We start from the raw sequence: 20,644 nt of genomic DNA on the forward strand, positions 1-20,644 counted from the left end.
CGAGGCTGGAGTGCGCCGGCATGATCTCGGCTCACTGCAACCTCCGTCTCACTGATTCAAGCAATTCTGCCACAGCCTTCCGAGTAGCTGAGATTACAGGCATGCGCCACCATGCCCAGCGTATTTTTGTATTTTTAGTGGAGATGGAGTTTCACCATGTTGGCCAGGATGGCCTCATGATCCGCCCGCCTCAGCCTCCCAAAGTGCTGGGATTACAGGCGTGAGCCACCGTGCCCGGCCTTCTTTCTTGTTTCTAAAGAACCGAAAGGTAAGAAGAGAGAGGTACACAATTAACACACATGGCCTATTTATTTTTGCCTCATATAATCCAGGATTTGGGGCGTGTGTGTGAAAACTCTTACAGAAGCCTTACTTAGTCTATTCAAAAAGTATAGCTGTGGCCAGGTGTGGTGGCTTATGCCTGTAATCCCAGCACTTTGAAAGGCTGACGTGGTGGATCACGAGGTGAGGAGTTCGAGACCAGCCTGGCCAACATGGTGAAACCCCATCTCTAATAAAAATACAAAAATTAGCTGGGCATGTTGGTGGGCACCTGTAATCCCAGCTACTTGGGAGGCTAGGGCAGGAGAATCGCTTGAACCCAGGAGACGGAGGTTGCAGTGAGCCAAGATCATGCCACTGCACTCCAGTTTAAGCAACAAGAGCAAGACTCTGTCTCAAAAAAAGGACAGCTGTGCCAGTTAATTGAAAGGCACCCTGAGCATACTAAACATTTTAATGCATTTAAAAGGCCATGCAGAGCTGCCTCCATGCCTCCAACTCTCTGCCATGATCCCTAAGAGAAGCGCAGGGTTCTTCCTTCGCTGTGGGGAGCATGGGTTACAATAAGGAGGAAGGATTCTCACCGCCAACGGGAAGAGCATTTCACCCAAGAGAATGCTGTTGCAGGCTCCCTCTGGAACGGAAAGTTCATGGGCTCTGTTAGCATTTGTAAAGGGAATAGGTGAAGGCAGGGGTGGGTATTCAGAGAGCAGAAGTCTCTGGGTCACACTAGCCTTTACCATCTTGATGGTTAGGGCTGTTTATAGCACATCAGAGCTTCTCCAAGCCTAGTGGCAGGTCCAGTTTTCATGCAAGGTGATAACATGTTACTGAAATCTGTTTTTAGAGTTCTTAACAGTGACTTTGTAATCAGTACTATCTGGTTGTCCAGCTACAAATGGAGAACCAACATTAAATATGCAGAGGAATCCTATTTCTATTCTGTAACCTAATAACAAGTGTACATACAGCAGAAATTCCCGTAACAGTTTTTGCTTCACATATGTCTCATGTGATTATAGTCTCTGAACAGGTTATCCGTATGGATTCTTAGCAAATCATTTAAGCAAAAGGAAGCTGTAGCTAAAATCTCCTACTTGTGATCAGTTTTCAAAAGGAATCAACTACTCTGGCAAGCACTTTATTATTTTTGTTCCATTATTAGTACCTGCTTTATGCATTCCTTTTGGGAAACTTACATTATGAGAAGGAATTATGGCAAATATATTTTTTAAACAGCCAATTCACAAGTTTCAGCTCCTTGGCCATTAGATACTTGTCTACCAAGTGACTTTGCACCAACATGATAATTGGATGCTACAACAAACCTTGCCTACCTGTTACCCGGTAGCCATATAATACTCATTTGGCTGTTAAGGTCATGAGTGATTTGATCTCCATGAAGTTGTGTGTTCATCTTTCCAACTTCACATCTTGGCAGTAAACTCGAGCTCACTGGAAGTGATCATTACTTGAAGTCACACTTGGATGACTATTATTAAACCAGAGAGGAGAAATCATGCTACGTATAGAAATGGTAGTATTAGTAACACACCAATGTTGTCATTTTTTAAACTGAGTTTGCCAGAACTGCTTTGAACTGATATTCTGCTTATGTGAGCTGTGTCTAAATATTTTAAAAGCAAATTGATACATTTAACAGATATAGACATATGGGCACACATATCCACACACCCCTAATGTAGATTTGCTAGATTGAAAAATGTGTGCCATTTAAAAACTATAGTATTGATTTGAAATAAGTAGTCAGAGACTAGCTCATGCTGCTTTCAGAATAGGACACACCTGTTCCTCAGTGGGTGAACTGCATCTAAACCAGGTGTCAGCAAACTAGAATCCATGCACCAAATGCAGCCCACCACCTGTTTTGTAAGTAAAGTTGTATTGAAATGCAACCCTGCTCATATGCATTGTCTGTGGCTGCTTCACACTGCAGTGGCAAGTTGAGCAGTTCTTATAGAGAATGTATGGTTCACAAAGCCAACACACTTACTCTCTGATTCTTTTTATTTTTTGAGGCAGAATCTAGCTCTGTCGCCCAGGATGGAGTTCCGTGGCTAATCTTGGCTCACTGCAGCCTCTGCTTCCTGGGTTTAAGTGATTCACCTGCCTCAGCCTCCCGAGTAGCTGGGATTACAGGCACCTGCCATCAGGCCCAGCTTATTTTTGTAGAGATGGGGTTTTACCATGTTGGCCAGGCTGGTCTTGAACTCCTGACCTCAAGTGATCCACCTGCCTTGGCCTCCCAAAGTACTGGGATTACAGGCAGGAGTCACTGCCAGGGCTACTCTCTGATTATTTACAAAAAAAATAATGTCAACTTTTGATGTAAGCAAATGCTTGTTAGTATTAGCCGTGACCCTGAAGACAGTCTGACCTCTAGGAAGATATATTTTTCAGTATTTATATAAACTCTAGTTTATAGGAAGCCCAGTATTTTAGTACTTGAGAGCTTTTATTTTATGTTCTTGAGTAGTGGGAAGCAAGAACAAAGAAACAGATAAACAGATGAGTGATTTTGGTGTTCCAATGCACCTAAAAGAAACAAAATAGTTAAGAGCTTCAGAACAGGGATGACTTTTGAATCATAGAATCAGAAGAAAACTGGAGATCACCTTATACTACGATCTTCTCTGGGGAGAAGGGAATATGCATTTGTAGAAATATGTTGAATACTCTGTTTTATCAATTACAGTCACCATTTATGGTAAAAATGTACTACTAAAAAGAAAAAAAAAACAGTATATGGACCTTCTAGTAAATGAAATATGATGTTATAAATTTATATGAAGGATTCAAAAACCCATTGAGTCAGATTACAGAAAGCATATATCAGCACCTTTTTTTATCCTACAGAAGCTCTGTAGAAGAAACAGTTCATCTTCAATATTTATTTATTTGTTTGTTTATTTATTTATTTTTTGAGATAGAGTTTCACTCTTGTTGACCAGGCTGGAGTGCAGTGGCACAATCTTGGCTCACTGCAGCCTCCACCTCCCGGGTTGAAGTGATTCTCTTGCCTCAGCTTCCCGAGCAGCTGGGATTACAGGTGCCCATCCTCATGCCTGCCTAATTTTTATATTTTTAGTAGAGACTGGGTTTCACCATGTTGACCAGGCTGGTCTTGAACTCCTGGCTTCAGGTAATCTGTCCGCCTCGGCCTCCCAAAGTGCTGGGATTACAGGTGTGAGCCACCGCACCTACCAGATCTTCTCTCTTAATCTGCGTAATTATTGAGGTGAAGAGACAGAGGCCCTGTGCTTGGACCCATTCTTTCCAAGCATCTAAGTAGCATGAAAAGTTTCCCCTCTAATCTGTTAACTTGATGAACTACATTTTTCTGATGTTAAACTATTATTAAATCCTTGGGATGAACCCTGCCTGATTCTGCTTTTTTAACTGTACACTTTATTATGTTAGATAATATTTACTAAGGATTTTTATATCTGTAGCCTTATGTAAAATTCGCCTGTAATTTTCTTTTCTTACATTATTCTTATCCAGTTGGGTAACAAGATATTAGTCTCATAAAATAAGTTAGGTTATTTTTATTATTTGAAGCAACAGGTGTAAGGATTATCTGTTAAACATGATTTGAAAGGAAAAAAATACAATAAAGAACCGTGTAAAGAAAGAAAATTAAATTCGAGCTTACCCTATAGCATAACATTATTGTCAGTATGAAAGTGAACAACAATAATGTTTTAAAGACCCAATCAACAGATGAGGATTTAGCAGTCTGCGTCTGGAGTACTCTTCTAAATCCTGTAATGTCATCAAATGAATGGTGGATTATGTATGTGTGCAATAAGTAAATGAATCAATGATTTTAGATATATTCAGTCAATTTTAATAGTTACGGTCTCTATCCAGATTCTAAATGAAGACGAAAGCTGAGAGGGAGATTTGAGAATAAAAGAAATAAGGATAGGTTAGATGTCTGATCTATGATGTTTCCAATGTGTCTCCTTATTAGCCAGCCTTTCTTAACTCTGAAAGCATGTAAGAGTCACTTGATGGGGATCTTACAAATATCAGTGCCCAAAACCTCACCCTGACCATCACAGAAAGAGGTTCTGGGGGTGGTGAGCAAGCAGCTGCATTTTTATAAAGTTCTCCAGGTGGTTCTGGTGCAAGATATGGATTGTGAGAACCACTTTTCCTTTTTTTTTTTTTTTTTTTTTTTTTTGAGATGGAGTCTTGCTCTGTTGACGAGGCTAGAGTGCAGTGTCACAATCTCAGCTCACTGTAAACTCCACCTCCCGGGTTCAAGCGATTCTCCTGCTTCAGCCGCCCGAGTAGCTGGGACTACAGGCACGCACCACCATGCCCAGCTAATCTTTGTATTTTTACTAGAGACGGGGTTTCACTATGTTGGCCAGGCTCGTCTTGAACTGCTAACCTTGTGATCCGCCCGGCTCGGCCTCCCAGAGTGCTGGGATTATAGGCATGAGCCACCGCACCCGGCCAAGAACCATTTTTCTAGATCTAGCCATAGGACATGAGAGTTGTTCACTGGTTTCAAGAAGAATCAAGTGTGTGAGGACCAAGAGAAAGCTCCAGGAATAAATTAATCATGCTATCGTGACTACCTTTTAGAAGACTGTCAGTAATGGTAGTCTTCCATTTTATTCTTTACTCTCTTAAAAAACCATAACCTACATTAGATGTAGGTATACGTATAACTGTATGTAAGCGCAGTCATATGTAGGTGAGTACACCTTACCTACTTTTCAAATATAACCTACATGCAACTATATGTAGGTAAGTACACCTACCTACTTTTCAAATATAGCCTGTGGTGATTGTGGGTTGAATAGACAGAAGAAATTACTTTTTGCAGTTTTCATTTTTGGCGGTTGTCCCTTCTGCTGATTCTTCCTGCCTAACATTTCATCACATATGCATTTCAAATTTTCATTTATTTTTTTTTCCTTTTGTTATTTTTTATTTTTAATATTTTTAAATCTTATGTTTGTTTTTGATATGGAGTCTTGCTCTGTCACCCAGGCTACAGTGCAATGGTGTGATCTCGGCTCACTGCAACTTCCATCTCTCAGTTTCAAGCGATTCTCCTGCCTTAGCTTCCCAAGTAGCTAAGATGACAGGTGCCAACCACCATGCCCGGCTAATTTTTTTTTTTTTTTTTTTTTTTTTGTAGAAACAGGGTTTCACCATGATGGCTAGGCTGGTCTCGAACTCCTGACCTCAGCTGATCCAACTGCCTTGGTCTCCCAAAGTGTTGGGATTACAGGCATGAGCCACCACGCCAGGCTAATTTTTAGTGTTTTAAAATGTCTGTTCTTCTGTGTTCGTTGTCATAGGATTCTCTCACTGCAGCACCACTTGAAACCTTGTCACTCTGTGTGCCCTGAATGGGCATGATGGGCTAGTAATGTCTGTGGGAAATTCTTAGAGCTGAGGATAAAAGCCTGTCTTTTGTGGGTTGACCACAGCCCAGGGTCTTCTCTCTTTGTCATGTTTCTGACATTGTGTGATATGAATGTGAGTAAAGATCTCCTGCATAATGAAATAATGTTGTAAAGCAACGAGGACTTTAATTTCCAAAGGAAGTCATTTCAGTTTTCCAGAGAAAAAGTCTTAAGTAATTTTACCTTTGCAAACTGACAGCATTCCTAGCTCTATTAAGTAGAGTCACGTTGCATAGCACAATTTCAGTTTAGTGCTTGGTCTAAGTCTCTCATATACTTCAGATAAAAGCAAAAACATATTATCTTACACAGTTTAAAATTGAATATTGACTTCAAAAACAATTATATCCAAATATGTAATTGTCTAAACTTATTCTTTGGCTTCTTACAGTCTTTGAAAACTTATCTTCCAATGTTATTAGACTGTTTATTGAAACTGTAGCCCCACTAGTCCTTAGCTATCTATCCGTAAGCAGTCATTTGAATAAAATAAATTGTATTCAGAAAACTACATCCCCTAAAACAATATTCACATAAAACCAGGGTCAAATCACTGAGATACATATAAGAAAGTAAAACGGTTTTCAGTAAAAGATCACATTATATCAGAGCTCATAAATCTCACTCCACATTGCCATATTAATATAAAATTTGTAACCACCTGCTGTCTTCCAACTTTCAATTCTCAAGTTTTCCCAGCAATATAATAAAGTGATTTTGCTACTGAAATGGACAGCACTTTTCCATCAAATATATATTGTTTTAGGAAAATACCAGTTTCCCTTAAAACTGACATAAAACATAAAAGCAGGCCATGGTGTGTGTCTCATCTGGTCCCAGCTGCCCCTTTCCTCAGGCACTTTGTAGCTCATCTCATTTCCCTGGCCTCCCTCTGGTTTCTGACCTCGGAGGCCCATGCAGTGCTCACTCTGAATCCTGTTAACTGCACTGGACTCCCAACCAAAGCTCTTCTTTCTCAAGTTTTCCGAGTAGATGTTCCAATTTGGCGGGCCTCCCTTTTTCATGGTTTTTCCTTTTTATTCCATACCACTTTAGAGGCATTCGTCATCTGCTGACATACGTGCAGGGGTTTTTTTGTGTGTGTGCGTTTAATGTTTCTCCAGTAAAACTCAACTGCTTTACAGCCAGAGCCCCATATTGCTTTTCTATTCATTATAATACCTGGCAGATCATTGGTCCTGTTGCAAATTCTTATCAAACATACCTTGAACTGAGTGTTGATTCCACCTTGAAATCCTAACATTCTGTGTTCTGCTCTTGCTGGCCTTCCTGGCTGATGCTTTGTGATTGTGTATGTGTGTGAGTGTGTGTTTTAGAGACAGAGCCTTGCTCTGTCACCCAGGCTGGAGTGCAGTGGTGTGATCATAGCTCATTGCAGCCTCGAAGTCCTGGGTTCAAGTGATCCTCCCTGCTCTGGCTCCTGAGTAGCTACGATTATAGGCTTGCACCACCACCTGGCTCATTTTGTTTGTTTGTTTTTTCTGGAGATGGAGTCTCACTATGTTGTCCAGGCTGGTCTCAAACTCCTAGCCTCAAGGGATCCTCCCATCTCAGCCTCCCCTGTGATTGTGTTTTATACTTCCTCTCTGTCTTCCTGTTGAAAGGTTGTTTATTTATAAAGACAAACAAGAAAAAAAACTTTTAGATTTTTCTTCTATTTCATAGAGGATTTTTTTTTTTGCTTTTTGTGGTTTTTTTTCAGCTTTTTTTTTTTTTTTTTTTTTTTTTTTTGAGATGCAGCCTCGCTCCGTCACCAGGTGGAGTGCAGTAGCGTGATCTCAGCTCACTGCAACCTCTGCCTCCCGGGTTCAAGGGATTCTCCTGCCTCCGCCTCTCGAGTAGCTGGGACTACAGGTGCCCACCACCACGCCCAGCTAATTTTTGTATTTTTGGTAAAGATGGGGTTTCACCATGTTTGCCAGGTTGGTCTCGATCTCTTGACCTCGTGATCCACCCACCTCAGCCTCCCAAAGTGCTGGGATTATAGGCGCGAGCCGCCATGCCTGGCCTCGAGTTTTTTAACCTTTCCCTTATGTTTCCCTGGTTCATTAACCATGGAGGACTCATTCTACAAGTGCTATCTCAAAATTGTTATTTTTCTTAGCAGATATTATTAAAATATGGAAAATACACATCTACTCATGGCCATCTGCCAGGAGTCATATAAATATGTGACTAGCCAGTGTCCAGTGCCTGTGATGCCATAGCCTTGTAGTAGCTCCAGCTTCCCTGGCTCCCACCAGGAGGGGAAGGAGGGTGATTGCTGGCATCTTTTTATTCCTAACTCAGTAAATGTGTATTGGCTGCTTACTCTATGCTCGGGACTGTGCCGGGTGGGCTTTACAGTAGCAAAAGTAGCCGATGCACATATGATTCTTCATCTAGACCAGGATCTTGTAAAAGGGGGATGCTGGTAATAATTATGCTGGGACAATTGACAGATGTCTGAACTGTTCCAAGCACATCAGGACTTAGAATCTCTCACCCGCCTCAGATTTTTTTTCAAATCAAGTTGCTCTCTGTTTTTTCCTATTCTTTCTTAAATTATAAGACTAAATGTGAACCCAAAGTTTGAATTGAATTTTGGTCACTGTTAAAGACAGAATACAGCAGACGACTGAGGAGTTTTTATTTGGGTTGTGATCATGGCGAGGACATTCATTACAAAGAAAAATCTCAAAAGGAAGTAGTTTGGGGGTTCCTAAAGGCAGATAAATCAGCCCATCATCTGTGACCTATGGGAGTGTGAGGAGGGGTGGGGCAGGGCTTAACTTGAACATGTGAGGCCAGGGTGGGTTTCAGCAAACACAAAAGACTGAAGTTGAAGAAATTAATTTTTTTCTACTAAATGGGTATTAAAAAAAAAGAAAAATGGAATAAATAACAAAGTAGATGCAAGTAGTTTAAATTACAGAGATCAAAAAATGGCAAGTAGAAATAAACAGGAAACGTTTTAAAACCTGTCAACACCCATTAGGACAAAAAAGAATTCTAAAACTGTTGAAATGTTGGCGGGTACAACAAAATGTGTAAGTTGCAAAACCATGCCACCTGTGGACTGAACCAGGCGTGGGGTCCGTTCACACAGACTAGGAGGTGCCTTTGGGTTTGGCAATGTAGATACCCAGAGGAACAAACTGAAAAACAAGTTTAAAGAAAAGAAGGAAGAGGAGGTAGAAAATCTGACAAAGCAAGTGCAAACGAGCAGTATGCCAAATGAAGTCTGCGTTTCTGTGGACTGGCAACATGAATTAAACCTAGTACCTCATGTACAGCTGCCTCGAGGGCTAGCAGTCACTGAGGAGTCATTTTCCTTTGGGAACTGGGCCACACTTTCCTCAGAAATCCCTGCCTGTTAAAAATAGCTGTAGTCACCGAGGACCACCAGAAAAGCAGACTCCTGGGCCTTGTCCATGCCCAGACCAGCTCCAGGAAGTATACCAAATGCAAAAATGCAATGCTGTAAAATTCCAATTAATTTTCAATTCCCATTTCCCTCTGTAACATCTTCAGCTTAGCGTGCATATATCATTTCACATATCCTCTATGGTCTGGAAAATTCGGAAACACCAAAACCATCAAAAGAGAGACCTATTTATGAATAATTTATTATAGTTCTTTTGCTTTGAAAACCTCTTGGCTTCTATTAGCATAATCAGGGGCTAGTTCAGATTCCCCAGGGAGGTGCTACTGGAATTTTTCCTCACGCATTAGATGTAAGACATACCCATTTGGGAAAAACTGAGACATATTTCTAAAAGACGGAGTTGATTTTATCAAACTAAATCAGATGAGGGAAGAAGAAAATGTTTGACTGTGATTTATATATCACGCATGTTAAACTCATAAAATTTAAAAAAACAAAAAGATTTAAAGAGACATATTTTGATTTCCCTATGATAAGAAAATGCATTATATGATGATATATGAAGGTAGAGAAAGCCTTTTTTTGATGCTGTATCAAATTATCCAGATATCTGTGACATCAAATCATATACATTATTGAAAATGTGGAATTAATCTTTCAACAAGATTAGTTTCAACAAGAACTCATCTTACACTAATGGTGAAAAATTGCCTAAGAACATTAATTTAATGCAAAACAATGACCCAGAAAAAAAAAATACAACATAAAGAGGGAAAGAAAGAAAGAAGGCTAAATATGCTGTTATATCTTGACTTTCACAAATGCTACTGAATAGTCGGGAAGAAGGGTACCTGACATCCAGTGGGACAGCCTGGGTGACCTCAGGCAATAATTCCAGTCTCTTTTGGTATCAGTTTCCTCACTCATAAGATAAGGGAGTGACCTAAATCTTCCCTACAGCTCTAACAGCAAGGTCACTGAGAGCTCCACTGCCTCATATGCCTCTCTTAGACTCCTGTGTGCAGAGCACCAGCCTTCTTCTAACCAAATGCACAGTTTTTGTGCTCAGGGCAGACGTTCTATTCTGAATTTCTTCCTCTTTGCCAGCCCTCGTGGAATAGAATGTAAACTCTAAGAAGAGAGGACCTGGTTCCCAATCCTATGCCTAGGGTTTATGACATTACCTGGCACATGACAGGTATTCAGCAAATATTTGCTGAGTCTTGTCAACAATTAATTTTGAAAATCTTCTTTAACTTTTCTAAGTGATGCAGCCCCTATTCCATTTCTTTACTATCCTAATTTTGTATTAAAAAGGCAATACTAAATGGGAAACAAATGAGGAAAAAAAGGCAAAGACTAAAATCTAAAAAGGTACAGGTAAAATGCTTAGAAATCAAGTGTTTGCTAGCACAATAATCCTTTTATTCATGCAACAAAATACCCACCCCTCAACCACTTGATGTAGGCAACTGAGGAGGGGAGATGATATCTGCAAAGTTTTCTGCCCTTGGGCAAGGCAGGACAAAGTTGCATTTCTCCTGATAGTCTCCTTAGAGAAAATCGGTAGTTTTTGCATTTCTGTGCTAGCTTTTCAACCCAGTCAAACCCATATTCAGTAACAAAATCTTTTTTTTTTTTTTTTGAGACGGAGTTTTGCTCTGTCGCTAGACTGGACTACAGTGGCGCCATCTCGGCTCACTGCCACCTCTGACTCCCTGATTCAAGCGATTCTCCTGCCTCAGCCTCCTGAGTAGCTGGACTACAGGCATCCACCACTACACCTGACTAATTTTGGTATTTTTAGTAGAGAGAGGGTTTCACCATGTTGTCCAGGATGGTCTCGATCTCTTGGCCTAGTGATCTGCCCACCTCAGCCTCCCACAGCGCTGGGATTACAGGTGTGAGCCACCGCGCCCGGCGCAGTGACCAAATCTTAAATGACTTTTGGGCCTCTCTCTGGTGAGGCTAATAATGGAATCAAAAAGAAGCTCCTTGTTCAAAAGTTGTACAGACCCTAGCACAGCATCCGTAATCTCATCTCCTCATGGTACAGTGATGGAGCCATCATTCCTGCTTATTCGAAGCATGTGGTGCTAAGAAGGTGAACAATGCAAAATAGATTAAAAACTAGGTTTTCCTCCTTTGGAAGGATATCAATTATATCAACATAGGAGCAATTGCATTTAGGAATTTTCTTTTTCTACATGATAGAATTTGGTAAGGTGGCACCCAAATCTGGAGATTCCAGACCTGAGTTTCCCACCCACCCACCCTGAATTGTTTTTTACTCACGTATATACCATTTTGTAAAGAAGCAGTAGCGTCATGTGAGCATATGGTACCATAATAATTTTATGTAAGAACTATGATGTAATCCTTTGGATATACCTGAATTTTCCTCACTGGGAACAGGGAGCCCAGCTTGGGCCGTGTGCTTCCAACAAACAGCAATGGGTAAGAAATGCCCACTGCTGCTCAGCAGGTGCTCAGTAAATATTTGTTGAATGAATGAGTGAACAAATCTTTTGAATAAAGAGAATAGTAATTATCTTTCAAGGACTTTAGGGATATTCTAAGATAATCTATGTAAAATAGCCTATTATCTGGTATATGGTAAATACATTATCATTGTTATTGGTATTCTTAATAGTAACCCTTGAGAAAAGTTCTAATAAAATTATGTGTGAGCAGGACTTGGTCGCTCGAATGAAAGGAAGGGTGAGACATTGGAAGAAATTTGTTTCTATATTGGAACCCGTATTATATATCATATCACAGTTACAAAACTTCTCTTCACATAGAATAGATATCAAGAAAATGATGGATGAGTCCTCCCTCATTTTAACTCAGAATAACAGCCTTGGAGCCTATTTTTATTTTTTGTTAGATGAGAGAAGTTGGGACCAAGTTCAGGAAGATGCAACAAAAGACTTTTAGCCGGGCACGGTGGCTCACACCTGTAATCCCAGCACTTTGGGAGGCTGAGGTGGGCAGATCACGAGGTCAGGAGATTGAGACCATCCTGGCTAACACGCTGAAACCCCGTCTCTACTGAAAATACAAAAAATCAGCAGGTGCCTGTCGTCCCAGCTACTAAGGAGGCTGAGGCAGGAGGACGGCATGAACCCGGGAGGCAGAGCTTGCAGTGAGCCGAGATTGCACCACTGCACTCCAGCCTGGGCCACAGAGCGAGACTCCGTCTCAAAAAACAAAAAAAAACTTTTAAAATCCACAGTAGATCCATTTCTCCCCTAGTTTTCCTCTTTTCCCTCCAATTGACGTTAATCATCTAAAATGGAGTTGGCACACGGTGTCCATTAAACTCATGGAACACCCCTTCCTGTCGGATTGACAGGTGCTACCCAAGTCTTCGCCAGGTTGATGTGGTGACAGACTCCGTGGATACCGGCAGCCTCCCTGTCATGGAGCAGATCAAAGCTCGGGTCCATTTTACAAATGTCCCATTGTCCTGAAGAAACTTTGCTCTAGGAAGTGATGTGCAAACACCTGATTTGGCCGTTGTCTGAGAATGACAGTGCTGCAAAGCTTCTTTACTGAGATGTATATATCTTTAATGTTTTTATGGACACTAAGCTACCACTTTAATCCTAGGGTCTTCATTTTCTCATCATTATTCATGAATTCAACCGACCCTAGCTATGCAAAAATTGGGGTGATTTCTGACTTTGTCCTATTTATAATTCCTTCTACTGCAAATTAGAATTTAAAATCTTGTGGCACATGAGGACATCTTACTGCCTCCAATACTGTTCTTGGATTGAGTCAAATGGCGTGCTAGCATCCTTGGTGTTTTGTTCGTGACCAGCTCTTTGGGAATGACCCAAGTAGTTTTCCTTAGAATGTCGTTCAGTGCTTTTGAGACATGTTTTCCTCATGCCACATGAAGAAAGTGATGGTATTTGTAGGGCACACTGTGGTAGAGAGATACTGCTACTTCCGGACAGAGGCCGCCAGCCTAGAGGCTACTGGCCAGGGGCTCTGGCTGTCCTAGGCATACACTGGTGGCCCAGGGTCTCAGAGAATTAGTTGTTGGATCCACTGGTTGAGCAGCTGAGCCATAATCCCACTTTAAATGTTTCCTGTTTAAGAGTTTATTGATTTTCAGTCAGAGAGAAGTAGGTTCAAGTTCTGATTCTACCACTTATTAATCTTATGGTCTTGGCCAAGCTATTTTAATTTTCTAGGCCTCTGTCTCCTCATTTACATAAAGCTACCCAACTGGTTTGTACTTTCTATTAGTAAACTCTCTACCAAGGTTAGTTCTTGTTATCATGATTATTATTTAGATTCCCAATACTAATTATAGACTCCTTAACTTATGAGATATTGCACAGAACGCCTTCACCAGCTCCACGACTGACATCAGCATTGCACACTAGGAGGCAGGCAGGCCTGAAGTGTGCAATGCTGCTTCCAGGGTGGAAGTTGGGGGTCTGTCCTGCTGCCTTATACCCCCTTCTGTTTTGCACTGACATTTCCTCAGCCTCTGACCTTGTGAACAAGAATCTGGGAAAGGTGAAGCAGCACGAACTCCTTATTCTGTGCTGTCCAATGTGGTAGCTTCTAGCAGCATGTAGCTCTTTAAATTAGTATTAAAAATTAATTAAAATTCAATAAAACAAAAACTCAGTTCCTTAGTTGTGCTTCAACAGCCACATGCAGCCAGCAGCCAGGATATGGACAGAGTACATAGAGAACATTGCCACCTCAGCAGAAAGTCCAGCCGTCCAGCTCCGTAGAGAGACCCTGACCACGGCTGTTCAGTCTTAGAGTCTTCACCCAAAACCGGACCACAAGGTTCAATGTTAGCTGTCTAACAAACTGGATAATCACTCTCAATCACTTTCCTTGGAGGCAAACTATTCTACTCCCACTCCGCGACGTTCATTTTTGCATTTGCTGCTACGTTGTAATTTTTTTTCCAGCTAGGTAACAAAGGGAAAGGGTCGTTGCCACCAGTATGAGAGAGGAATATATTTTGAAAGATCTTTTAGTCTAAAAGTTTAATATTCTTTTTGTTCATTTTGCTTCATGCTTATTAAAGGTGATGGGGCGAAAATTGCGGAATGAGCACTCCACTTTTATGTTGCCCAGAAGTTACTGATAATTCTTATTCGTTATCTCAGCTGCTAACTATTCTAAATTTTCTTGTTCCCTTAAGCCTCAGGTCCTTCATCTGCATCTTCACTTAGGCAGAAAGGCTTTCAAGTGGAATTCACAGAGAGGGTGAGGACCAGAGCCTTGAGCTTTCCAAGCAGGTTACTATCTCCAGAGATTCCAACAGGGATCCTAGGGAGGGGAGTGAGACTCACCCTAGAGGCAAACTGAGTTTGAATGTGGCAGCAACATGATCATAGCTGTACTATGGAATGCATGCATGAATGAATGAATGAATGAATGAATGAATTTGTTTATTTATTTATTTAGAGATGGAGGCTTGCTCTGTCGCCCAGGCTGGAGCGCAGTGGCGTGATTTCAGCTCATGCTAACCTCTGCCTCCCAGGTTCAAGCAATTTTCCTACCGTAGCCTTCTGAGTAGCTGGGATTACAGGTGCCTGCCACCATGCCTGGCTAATTTCTTTTTGTATTTTTAGTAGAGATGGGGTTTCACCATGTTGGCCAGATTGGTCTCAGACTCCTGACCTTAAGTGATCTGCCCTCCCGGGCCTCTCAAAATGCTGGCATTATAGGCATGAGCCACCACGCCCAGCCAGGAATAATTTTTAAAATCCAAGGATTCAAACACAATGAGTTAAGCAATGAATTTTATTCTTAAGTGTCCAAGTGAGAAAAAAAATAAGAACAGGTGTGAAAGGTACTAGAGAATAATTATAACTACTAATGACTAATAATCAGATAAGAATAATTTGACCTGATTAACCAATTGTCTCTCAGAGAAGATGGAGAAGGAGACAGAAGGTGGCTTCAATGGCTCTATGGTTTTGAGGTCGGGTATCTGGGAGAATCATGGGCTGTTATTCGGAAGGAGAGTCACGGAGTAGACCTGGCTTCGGGATAATAATGTAGAGTTTGGTTTGGGGCCTTCATGGGAGGCTTAAATTATGCAATCCTCTTAAACTTTTCAGACTATAAATTATTAACCCTTATTAACCTTATCTTTGTATTTATCTGGCTGGGTGAAGCCAATTTAAATACAGTAGCAGGCTGTCCCTCAGACTTCTCTCCTCCAAGGATCGCCTGTCATACATAGCACTCCTGAGTAGATTAAAGATGAAAGTGCGTTTCAGCAGAGGAAATAGCTGACAAGATACTGAACCCATTTTGGCAGAAAACTTAACATTCAGCCTCAATCCGCTGAAACTGTCAAAAGAGAATGTGCATCCTCAGGCAGAATAAAGAGAAGGAAGAGGCGGGGTGTAGTGGCTCAAGCCTATAATCCCAGCACTTTGGGAGGTCAAGGAGGGTGGATCACGAGGTCAGGAGTTCGAGACCAGTCTGGCCAACATAGTGAAAACCCATCTCTACTAAAAATACAAAAAATTAGCCAGGTGTGGTGGCGGGCACCTGTAATCCCAGCTACTCGGGAGGCTGAGGTGGGAGAATCACATGAACCTGGGAGGCAGTGGTTGCAGTGAGCCGAGATCATGCCACTGCACTCCAGCCTGTGTGACAGAGCAAGATTCCATCTCAAAAAAAAAAAAAAAAGGAAAAAAAAGTGAAGGAAGAAGAGTCCTCAGTGGGGCAGATTCAAGGGGAGAAATCAACAAGGCCATGTCTCTCTTGCCATGGCTTTTGTTTTGTTTTGTTTTGTTTTGTAGACAGAGTCTCATTCTGTCGCCCAGGCTGGAGTGCAGTGCTGCCATCTCCACTCACTGTAACCTTTGCCTCCCAGGTTCAAGTGATCCTTCTGCCTCAGCCTCCCTAGTAGCTGGGATTACAGGTGCCTGGCTAAATTTTGTATATTTAGTAGAGATGAGGTTTCACTATGTTGTCCAGGCTAGTCTTGAACTCCTGAACTCAAGTGTGCCCGCCTCAGCCTCCCAAAGTGCTGGGATTATAGGAGTGAGCCACCACACCTAGCCCATGGCTCTTATTTTTAATTTGGATCACCCAGGAAACACTTCTCTCTTATATGCTTTATTTTCTCATATTTGAAATGGGGATTTTAGCTTTCGTTTAATAAATGCAACCTGAGGACAAGCCCAGTGTGTTCCTTCATCTCATTGTAAGGAGTACGGGAAAGAAACCTGGGTTAGTGCTTAAAAATTATTTCTGGCAGTTGTTAAAGAACAGTAAGGCAGGCTTTATTTGGAGGGGATTACTGCAATGGGGTTTTGCAGTAGGGGAAGGAGATTGGACTCAACTCCAAATACAATAAGGAAAAATTGGGGATTTATGGTCCAAGAGCGGGATGGGACAGAGTGGTGGGGGGTTGCTGGATAGAAAATTACTCAGAGGGCAAAGTAATTCTTTGCCAACAGGATTCTTGCTATAGGCAGGGCAGGGTGATCAGCTGTCACCTGGAAGATGGCGGGGAATGAGGAACCCAATCAGATATCAAGGGTGATCAGATATTGAAGGTGGGGGATTTTCACTAAACCAACTTAGCCAGATCTTGCTAAAATTGAGGGATGCAAAGATGGATAAGAAAGTCTAAAAGTTGGCCAGGCATGGTGGTTCACATCTGTAATCCCAGCACTTTGGGAGGCCAAGGTGGGCAGATCACCTGAGGTCAGGAGTTCGAGACCAGCCTGGCCAACATGGTGAAACCCCATCTCTAATAAAAATACAAAAATTAGTTGGGCGTGATGGCACACGCCTGTAATCCTAGCTACTCAGGAGGCAGAGGCACAAGAATAGCCTGAACCTGGGAAGTGGAGTTTACAGTGAGCCGAGATTGCACCAGGGCACTCCAGCCTGGGCAACAGAGTGAGACCCTGTCTCAAAAAAAATAAAATAAAATAAAATAATAAAAGCCTAAAAGTCACGGCACAGATAGGAAGAGGATTCAGAAGAGCCTGACTAACTTTCGGTCAAAGAGAGACTCTGTCATTAGGAGATACGCTCATTCCCTCTTAATCTCCGCAGCCTGTTGCTCTGCATCTAATGGGTTTCATGGAGACTTCTCTTTTGTGTCTGGATTCATTTATCAAGAAAAAGGATTGACACCATGGCTTTGCTTTTGTGAATAGTGTTGCAACAAACATGTGCAGGCGTCTTTGTCACAGAAATATTTATATTCCTTTTGGTACACACCCAGTAATGGCATTGCTGGGTCAAATGGTATTTCTGTCTTTAGGTCTTTGAGGAATCATCACACTGTCTTCCACAGTGGTTGAACTTCTTTTACAATCCCATCAGCAGTGTATAAGCATTCGTTTTTCTCCACAGTCTCACCAGCATCTGTTGTTTTTGACTTTTTAATAACAGCCATTCTGACCAGTGCGAGATGGTATCTCTTTGTTGTTTTGATTTGCGTTTCTAAAATGTGGTACGTATATACCATGGAATACTATGTGGCCATAAAAAAGAATGAGACCATCTCCCTTGCAGGGACATGGATGCAGCTGGAGGTCATTATCCTTAGCAAACTAACACAGGGACAGAAAACCAAATACCACATTTTCTCACTTATAAGTGAGAGCTAAATGGTGAGAACACATGGACACAAACACTGGAGGGGAACAACAGGCACTGGGCCTGGCGGAAGGTGGAAGGTGGGAGGAGGGAGAGGATCAGGAATCATACTGATGGGTACTAGGCTTAATGCCTGGTGATGAAATCATCTGTACAACAAACCCCCATGACACACATTTACCGATGTGACAAACCTGCACATCCTGCACATGTACCCCTGAACTTAAAAGTTAAAAAGAACGAGCAGAATGGATGGGGCTTTCCGCCTGTGATGTGGTGATCTTCCAGATGGCTTTTCCAGCTCTCGGCTGTCCAGAGCAGGCTGCTCCCTAACCAGGTAGATGCACTTTAGCTGCTGATTCCTGGTCTTTGCAATAATGCACAAACACACAGGGCCCCGCAACAGCCTGCGTATCACCTGTGATGCCATCTGCAGAGCTCACCAGTCCACTGTAATCACTATCTGCACTTGCCATTTGGTCCCCTGCCCACAAGCCTAGGGGTTTCTGTAGACATGAGCTTGATATAGAATGAAAGGGCAGCCGGGCGTGGTGGCTCACACCTGTAATCCCAGCACTTTGGGAGGCCGAGACGGGCGGATCACAAGGTCAGGAGATCGAGACCATCCTGGCTAACACGGTGAAACCCCGTCTCTACTAAAATACAAAAAAAAAATTAGCCAGGCGAGGTGGCGGGCGCCTGTAGTCCCAGCTACTCAGGAGGCTGAGGCAGGAGAATGGCGTGAGCCCGGGAGGCAGAGCTTGCAGTGAGCTGAGATCGCGCCACTGCACTCCAGCCTGAGTGACAGAGCGATACTGTCGAAGGAAGGGAGGGAGGGAGGGAGGAAGGGAGGGAGGAAGGAAGGAAGGGAGGGAGGGAGGGAGGGAGGGAGGGAGGGAGGAAGGAAGGAAGGAAGGAAGGAAGGAAGGAAGGAAGGAAGGAAGGAAGGAAGGAAGGAAGGAAGGAGCAAGCAGTGCTGGTGGTCTGTGTGTGTTGGGGGCTGAACCCTTCTTTGTTCCTTAGCAGAAAAAGAGAGATGCTGTCCATGCTGGCTCTGCCAACTGTAGGCAAGCATTGCCCAGCAGAGGAGAGGCGAGCCTGAGATGGTGCGAGTGCCTCTTTTGCAGAAATATCATCAGATAACCTGATAAAAGCAAAATTGAATATGTCAGATTTTGATGCCGGAGCTTGAAATATTGCTAAAGCTCCCTTAAAACTGTCACTGCTAATAAAATTTTATAATAGGATACATTTTGTGTATTTCCACATGGGTATGTGCCTTCTGATTTGCTTAGCGGACTTTTTTCCCTGTGTTCCTGAGGAGTGGAGACCAGTGGCTGATTGGCTGTGCCCCTCCTGCTTCTCCCTGTGGCATCCAAGCTGCCTCCTCTGAATCCCAGAAGGCTTTAAATTGTTCAAATGAATTTCTGAAATCAGAGGACATTCCAGATTCAAGAAAAATCAAGGGACAGAGATATCTAGAGTTTTGTAGATGAGGGATCTGACTCTCCCAAAGTTCCAAGGACTAAGATAGAGCCCCAAGCATTCCAGAGTCAGTGGGACCCCCCCTACCTCCTCGAATGGGCCAGAACTTTCCTGGGCTGCGAGGATGCAGTGCTGTGCCCCCTGTCAGGAGCAGATAGCTCCAGGCCTCGCCCTGAATGTCTGGGTGGTTTGAGAGGCCTCACTTGTGCCTACCCAGAGAGTAATGTCCAGTGATTCACTTATTATTACTAGCTGTGGCCCCCGACTTAGTGCAGCCTTATCCCCATGTGCACATTGTACACCTGGAGTGAGCCCATCCCAGCTCCAGGTGCTCCCTCAGCCTTCCTGGTTTCTTGTCCCAGTGCCGGGCTTACCCCCTTCCCTCAGGGATATCTTTCGCTCCAATTCTTCCCAGTACCATCTTTCTCACCGTGGGAGGCCTATCTCCAATGCCACCTCAGTTCCCCTACATCACTTCAGTAGACAGAAGAGCTCTGTTTGTAGCTCTGTCATTTAACAGGGCTTCTTCTCCCCTCTCTGTTTCTTTTTCAGCCTTTTTTTTTTTCTTCTCACTCTTTTGCTTCTGAACCAAAGGCTGCTCATCCCCCACCTCGTCCAGTCCCTCCTGCTCTAGACCAAGCACTACTAAGACACATTGGCTCCTGGGTGGGGCTTGTGCCTGTCAGTCCCCTTGCAGGGTCGAATGGGACTCCCTGGGCTCTAGTTACAGATCAAAGTGATTTGCTTCTGCCACTTACCTTGACCTGTAACTCAGTCCTTGCTCTTGTCAAGGTGACTGGCTGCCCTGGCGCAGGGCGAGCTCAGGGTGAAAGCTACGAGAACCATGTTTGTGCAGGGACCAGCGCTCCCCAGGGCCGCAGGCTTGTGTCTCTTCCCTGTAGTATGTGGTACTGGGCCAGTGAACACAGTGGGACAGGGACAGTTCCTGCAATGGTGCTGCTAGTGTGGGAGGGAGAGAGAATACTGGCAAGCATTACGGATGAGGAAGAGGAAGGTGCCTGGTCTTGTGTTTGCGAGACCTGGGTTAATATCCAGGCTGAGGCCTGAACACTTTTTATGTGTTATCTCATTTAAGCCCTGCGACAATCCTGCCAGGTGGGAACGATGCTAACCCATTTGACAGACTTGGAAGCGGAGGCTCAGAAAGCTGAAGTGACCTGTCCAAAGGCATGCAGCCTGCAGAGATGGAGGGGGGAGTTGCCACTAAGTCTGTCTTGACTTCAAAGCTTATTTTAAGGCACACTGCCTCCTGATGAGGAGAGTGCCCCGCTGTTTTATTTATGGGTAACACTGAATTTTCACAACAGCCCTGGTCTTAGAAGGATCTAAAATAAGGTTTAAAAATTTGGGTCATGAGTTTGGATAAGTTATTTAATTTTCTAGTAAATATTGT

At 42.9% G+C, this 20,644-nt stretch overlaps 1 protein-coding gene across 8 annotated transcripts in view; it reads left to right on the top strand.

Moving 5' to 3' along the window:
• The window catches only part of PRKN (parkin RBR E3 ubiquitin protein ligase), a 1,364,839-nt gene that overhangs the window by 856,360 nt on the left and 487,835 nt on the right, over nucleotides 1-20,644 (top strand). The gene's annotated exons all lie outside the window — the stretch shown is intronic.

The sequence above is a fragment of the Macaca fascicularis genome, chromosome 4 (assembly GCF_037993035.2).
Source record: "Macaca fascicularis isolate 582-1 chromosome 4, T2T-MFA8v1.1".
Classification (NCBI taxonomy): domain Eukaryota; kingdom Metazoa; phylum Chordata; class Mammalia; order Primates; family Cercopithecidae; genus Macaca; species Macaca fascicularis.